This window comes from Solanum stenotomum, chromosome 6 (assembly GCF_019186545.1).
Source record: "Solanum stenotomum isolate F172 chromosome 6, ASM1918654v1, whole genome shotgun sequence".
NCBI classification, from domain to species: Eukaryota; Viridiplantae; Streptophyta; class Magnoliopsida; order Solanales; family Solanaceae; genus Solanum; species Solanum stenotomum.
In genome coordinates, this window is record NC_064287.1 from 40,625,456 (window position 1) to 40,633,440 (window position 7,985).

Below are 7,985 nucleotides of genomic sequence, written 5' to 3' on the forward strand. Positions count from 1 at the left end.
ATGGGACTTAACGGGTCATTCCTTTTAGATAATCACGTAAGATTAAGCTAGTTGATCCACTGAGTTAAGTAAGGTCCTATATCACGGCAAGGTATAGAATGGTCCTTGGGTAACGTGAGGTAAAACGTTGTATCATCACTAGGGCTCATAGTGGTGGTTGTCGGTTAAAGAATCTCCCACTAAAGTTATATTACTTTTATATAGGTAAAGTTGAGTTTGTTATTGTTTTATCCTTAACGAACTAAGTTGTTTACATTGTTTTACAAGCTTTATATATATTGCATATGTCTTATTGCTTTATATTAAGTTCGGTTATTCATGAGTCTAGCAGAGCCAAGGTAAGAGTTCCTTTGTATTCCTTTCAAGCTTAAGTTGTTGTTTAGCTTTCCAGCTCGCATACTCGTACATTCAATGTACTGATGCCAGTTGGCCTACATCTTATGATGATGCAGACGCAGGTACCCAGGATCAGCATCCAGCACGCTGTTGATCCAACTGAACACTCCAGAGTCAGTGGTGAGCCTCATTGACTTCCGGAGGACTCTGTTATTTTGTGTTCCTAGTTTTGTTTTATTAGGATGTTGTGGGGTCTGTCCCAACATCCATCTCAGTGTTATAGAGGCTTCATAGACAGTCAGTCAGTTAGTATTGAGTCTCTCATCCATGTATATATATAAATATTCTATTTTGAGACACGAGTTGCCTTTTTGGCCAGATTTTATCAGTTGGGTTGTTTTATGACCTTTCATTGCATTGAGTTATTCTGTTGAATTAGGTTTCCGCTGAGTTAAGAAAGTCAGACCAAGGGTTCGCTTGGGACCAACAATGGTCTCCGGGTGCCAGTCCCACCCAGGGTGTAGGCTCGGGGCGTGACACCGAGACCAAACCAACCCGACATTATGATATATAATTTTAAAATTTTATTTTATACATAAAAATATTTACTTTGATAGAATTTTTAAATATTTCTTATACTTTTTCATAGTTTTTATCTTTTAATATATTATTTCAAGTTTGAAACTTAGAATCTTGAATGGTTCCATAAATATTATAGTCCATAGATGTTGCTAATTATAATAAAACTTAAATCAAAATCAAATTAATACTAATGCAAAAAGAAAATCAATTTAACACTAAGAATGACAATAATATTGAATATTTGTTCTTTGGTTTTACATTGGTTTAGACAATTAAAGTACATAATCTAATTTTAATTTCCTTTAATATTTAGTCATGTAACTAATACTTATTAAACTTATTTTATCATGATTTAGTATTTTTAAATTATGATCATTTTCATTATGACTTGTTAATTTGCAATATTTTTTTTACGTGATTTCATTATTATTATTATTATTATTTTTTGGATATTTTAGTGTCATTAATCATATCATTGTTTGTGTTGTATTCTTAAGAAACACCTTAGATAGTTGTATTTTGGTAGGACTGAAGAAATATTTGAAGTATAAGTAAATTATATGTTTGTATGAATACTTTAGCGGATAAACCTGAAAAAACTCGAAAACCCGAAAAAATCTGAAAAAACCCGAGGTTGAAAAACCCAAGTTTTATTGGTTTGGTTTGATTTATAGATTTAAAAATTCGACACAAATGGTTTGGTTTGATATTTGAAAAACCCGAACCAACCCGACCATGTACACCCCTAATGATGGCATAGATGATTAATATTATTATACTAATACCTAAATACTAAATACCCACTTTTTGAAAGTTGGATGTCATAGATATAATATGATATGATATGATTACTATTTAAAATTTATTTAATTAAAAAAATTTGTAACTTTTTTATTTAGTGTAAGGATAAAAATAATGATAATCCAACTTTGCACTTTGAATATAATATGATGATATATATGTATGTATGTATGCATGAAAACTGTAGTATAAAAATGCAAGTGTGAATTGATGAATGATTTGCTACAATTTGTTCACCAAATATATTTCCTTGTACACTCCTAAATTGTGGGGATTTAATAGCAAAGGTTAGCTACACCGCCCACAAATTGCATTAAATACGGGGTTTTTTTGTAGTTGACAGAAAATAAAAGAAAATAGCGGGGGTTTAGAACCTCCGCTATTTGAAAAGAGAAAATGTAAGTAAATAGCAGGAGTTCTAACCTCTCCCATCTGAAAATATATTTTTTTATTACAAAACTGACACCTCTATTTTTATGCTATATGTTTATACTTATTTTTCATTTCCAAAATACAAAACACTCTCAACTATTTTTATTTAAAAAATACGTAACGCAAAAAAAATAAAAATCAATTCATCTTCTACTTTTATCCTAACTTCTCACTTCTCCCCTACATTTCTCTCATCGCTTCATCGTCATTTCTCCGCTTTTTCTCAACCATTTCTCCGTCAGTTCTCCGCCACTTTTTCAACTACATAACTTTCAGCTACTTTACCAAATACGGAATTGGGATAGCCATTTTTAAATTAGGAAAAATATTGAATGTGTAGTCATTGTCTTTAAAAGAAACAAATAGGGAAATACATTTAATATTATGTGATTCGGTCAAATCCTTTTTTAAAAAGAAAGATCTTTACAAAGAAACAAATAGGGAAATCCAATTATTATTATGTGATTTGGTCAAATTCTTTTGTAAAAGGAATTAACATAATTTTCTTTACTTTTTTGTTATTTGAGATCATTTCCATCAAATATGTTATAATTTTATCACTATAAATACACTCTTGATATTGAGATCAAATATCATATTTTCTTATTTTCTCGAATAAAAGTTTTAGCCATGGCTGGAGTGAATTCTCAATCCAACAATTCCTATCCTTAATTCTTGAATCTTGATTGTTACTATCCTCAATTCTTGACTTTTGACTGTTATATTTTCTTCGTTTTAAGGTTTTTCTTATCCTCAGTTCATCAATCATGATTACTGTAATCTCAATCTTTTATTAAATAGTCCATGACCTCCCGTTTTTCCTCTTCCGTTTACTTTTTGAATTTCACTTGATTCACATTAGGGTTTGTATTAATCTCTACTTTTATAGGTGTTGTTGTGAAAAAAATTCTTTCTTGGTGTAAACCTTCTTGTTATTTTCTTTCTCGTGTTATGCTTTTGGGCTTGATATTTTGATTTTAATGAGATCTGACCATAACATGTCATAGATTATGTCTTTATATAAAGTTGGTATCATTCTATACAATAAGATATCTAGGTCTGAGTTCTGACTATACAAATATGGAGTGGAAGGGATGAATTTAACTAGGTTTACTTACAGGACTATAGATGTGTCTAAAATCTTCATCCTTTTGTATTTGATTTCTATTCATGAAAATATTTCTTAAGAATACTATTAAAGAGATTTTTTCTTGTTTTGTATTAAGTATTTTAGATAATAATTGTTATAATCTATACCTTAGAAGTTTTCCTTAGTGATCTTGGGCTTTACTCGGACTTTATTATATTCAAATCTTTCTAAACATTCTTCTCTGTGTATAATTAGTTTACTTTATAGATTTTAATACTTGATGTATGTGATGTTGTGAAGTCCATACTTATTTTTTCTCCCCCATCACCTCCCTTGCTCCTCTTAAGATCTATCTATGTAATTGTATATTAGTATATCACAATTTTCTTCTTTTTTTTTTTTATCTTGTGGGTGAATTACAAGTTTTTGATTTTGGAGACGATATAAGATTTTCCATATCTTGTCTATTTAAGGAAACATTTGCAATACTTGAGGTAAATATTGTTTTTTTACCTCAAGTGATTATAGACGTATTTCACGTCCTTTTTAATATGACAATTCTTTGTACTCTTCTTTCTTATTATAAAACCTTACATCCGAAAGAAAGGTAAACAACATAGATGTTTTCATAATATGCATCATATCTCTGGGACTTTAGTGGGCAGTTTACAATAAGTATCTTCTGTGGGTGAAGTTATCTTGTCAACTTGCTCATCATTTGTGTTTGTTCGAAATAGTTTGACATGCCAATGTTAACTGTCATTACACCATCTCCTTAATTAAACATCTCCCGTCTATTACCTCTTTCTCCTTACCTGATTGTAAATCATTTTAATAAATATGAAGTACCTATATAGTAGATAACATTATGTCTATTATTTGATACCTTTCACCATAGAAATTTTATTAGCATCATTCTTGCTTATTGTGCACGTGAGCCTCGTCAATTTATCTTTTGTATTTTAGAAAACTTGATTGTGTGGTTGTTTCACCTTTTAGTTCCTTTTACCAGACGCTCATTACTTCTTTTAGAATCCTTAAATGATTTAAAAGAATACATGTTTTGCTGCCATTGTTGCTATTTACCTACTTTTGTGTTACAAAAATCTCATTTAGATGCAAGATATTTATGGTCATTTTTGTCATTTGTTGGAACTCATCTGTTTTCTGAATCCTCTTCAAGAACTCGCATTGGCCATTACCTAATTATCTTGAAATTCAAAATGATTCCAATCAGAATGTTCAAAAGCATATGTCAAATGGTGAATAGGGACTCATTGGAAAGAAGAGGGACACAAGTGATTTCCTGTACAGTTCTTGAGGATAATGTTAATCGATGTGAGTTTGATATTTATAATCCTGTCATACATGACTTACACTTTTATTATAACAAAAATTCAAAATTTCCTATTTCTCAGAGTTCATGGTGGTGTTCTTATTCTAAGCTTCTAAATTAATATTACTATATTCCATATTTAATAATATAAGTTGAGATGCTTAGAAACACACTAACATGGCCACTGCGAAATAGAAAATTTGAAATTCCATTTTAATAGAAGTGTAAGTCGTGCGATAACTTATAAAACATGATTATAATCTTCAATTTCGATGATTAACGACGTTGTCCTCAAGAACTATAAAGGAAACCTACCTATGTCCCACTTTTGTCCAAGGAGTCCTTATTTGCCATTCTACATCTGCTTTTGAACTTTTCTTGTTGGAATCACCTTGCATTTTTGAATAATTAGGTAATGGAACAAGGGCAGACTCAACGTAAATGGCCTTCACATCTTCGACAAATATATTATAGTGATCTAGGATATCATCAAACGATTTCCCTAGAAATGCTTCTTGTATCTTCGTCAATAGGTTGATATCCTTAGAGTAAATTCCTAGGGTATTCTCAAAGATTTTATCCTCATTCCTTGTCCAAAAGGAGCTATTACATGTTTGTTTGGTGCTCATTTCTTTTAGAGTAAAAAGAATTGTCATATTTAACAAGGATGTGACATCTACAGTTACTTGTACTGGTATTAAATTATAATTATTTAATTTCAACGAACAGGCAAAATAATATTTACCTTAAGTGTTGCAAATATTTCCTTAAATAGACATGGTACGAAAAATCTTCAGTCGTCTACAAAACAAAATAATTGTAATTCAACCACAAGGTAAATAGGTTAGAAAATTGTGATATACCAATACACAATTACATAAATAGATCTTAAGAAGAGTAGGGAGGGGAAGGGTGTGGGGGGGGGGGGGGGAGAAGAAATAAGTATGGACTCCACATCATCACATACGTCAAGCATTTGAACTAAGTTTAAAGATGCAAAAGCAGAAAAACATTAGTTCACAGAGAAGCATGTTTAGAAAGACTTAAATTTAATAAAGCCCTAAAATTAACAAGATCACCGGAGGAAAACTTCTCCGACATAGATTATAACAATTTTAATCTAAAATACTTAATACATAACAAAATCTCATGTTATGCTTTTGGGCTTGAGATTTTAATTTTAATGAGATCTGACAATAACATGTAATAGATTATGTCTTTATATAAAGTTGGTATCATTCTTTACAATAAGATCTCTAGTTCTGACTATACAAATATGGAGTGGAAGGGATGGATGTAACTAGGTTTACTTACATGACTCTAGAGGTGTCTAGAAGCTTCATCCTTTTGTATTTATTCCTATTGATGAAAAATTTTCTTAAGAATACTATTCAACACTTTTTTTTCTTGTTTTGTATTAAGTATTTTAGATAATAATTGTTATAATATATACCTTAGAAGTTTTCCTCGGTGATCTTGGGCTTTTCTCGGACTTTATTATATTCAAATCTTTCTAAACATTCTTCTCTATGTATAATTAGTTCACTTTATAGATTTTAATACTTGATGTATGTGATGTTGTGAAGTCTATACTTATTTGTTCTCCCCATCACCTCCCTTGCTCCTAAGATTTATCTATGTAATTGTATATTAGTATATCACAATTTTCTATACTTTTTATCTTGTGGCTGAATTACAAGTTTTTGATTTTGTAGACGACAAAAGATCTTCTATATCGTGTCTATTTAGGGAAACATTTGCAATACTTGATGTAAATATTATTATTTTTTCTATCTTTTTTTCTATTAAATAGTTATAATTCAATACAAGTACAAGTGACTATAAACCTATTTCACGTCCTTTTTAATATGATAATCCTTTGTACTCTTCTTTCTTATTATATAACCTTACATCCGAGAGAAAGATAAACAATATAGATGTTTTCATAATATGCATCGTATCTCTGGGGATTTTTGTGGTTAGTATACAATAAGTATCTTCTGTGGGAGAAGTTATCTTGTCAACTTGCTCATCATTTGTGTCGGTTCAAATTAGTTCTCCACGCCAATGTTAACTGTCATTACACCATCTCCTTAATTAAACATATTCTGTCAATTACCTCTTTCTCCTTACCTGATTACAAACCATTTTGATAAATATGAAGTACCTATATAGTAGATTACATTATGACTATGTAACATCCGACAATTTGAAATAACTATGAAGAGGCTTAGAATTGGAAATAGTCATTTTTGGAAGGAATTCAAAATCTGGAAAATTTGGTTAAGTATGGAAAACAAATGAGTTTTTGGCCAACTTTTAGCAGTCATAACTCCTAGCACAGCATGATTTAGGTGTAGTTCCAGTTATGGTTGTGAAGCTCGTGGAATGATCTTTCCAACGCCACCGAGTTTACTCGATTCCGAGTTCGTATAAATGAGTTATGCCCTTTGGAAGTTGGGCAGTTGGCAGGGAAATTAGTCCGAAAATATTTAAGGGTATTTTGGTCTTTTCCCTAACCAATTCTTTTTGTTATATTGTTCTGTTAGACTGATTTCTAGATCAGTTTGTCCCATTTTAAAAAGTGAGAGTAAGGGTTTGAGAGTGAAGAGGAGAAGAAGAGGAGAAAGAGAAGATCAAGCAAGGTTTCGTCAAAGATCGTCGTGGATATCGTCGGGGGTGATCCCTACTAGGTATGTGAGTTCATAGTGTTGGTTTGGTTCTTTCCCCCACACGCCAAACTCGTTCATTTTCGAGAAAAGATTGATTATGTTTGTTGAAGTTGTTGGTTGAGTTTGTTGAAGTTGTTGGTTGTGATTGTGTTGAAGTTCTTGTTGATTTGGGACTTGTTTCCAGTTGTGTTTTTGAGTTGAGATCTATTGTATGTTGAGGGGTTTATGATTCTAAGTGTTTGGGGCTGGAACCAATGAAGTTAAGGAGGTGTAGAGTTGGAAAAATGAAGAAGAAAAGTCGAGTTTTCTGGGGAAAGGGGTGGCGCGTCGCGCCTGCCAGCGCTCCCCAAAAGAGCTTCTGAGTTTTCTCCCTTGGGGCACCGTGCCTAGCAGTGCGCCCCAGCAGTCCTTCTGAGCTTTGAGGGCTGGCGCTCCGCACCTTGCAGAGCGCCGAGGACGCCAAGTTTCCCTATTCATTTCACCCTTTCTCATGCATGTTCCTTGGTATTGTACCTATGTTTCCTAGTTGTTTCTGTCACGCCCCGAGCCTACACCCTGGACGTGGCCGGCACTCGAAGACCATTGCTGGTCCCCAAGCGAACCCTCATCCTGGCTGACTCCAAGCGAAATACTAACTTAAGCATACAAGAGCTTAAAACTGAATAAGAGTTTATAAACTCAACTTTACAAATCTTTAACTCAAAAGAAAACTCTGTATAATAGAATATATATACAA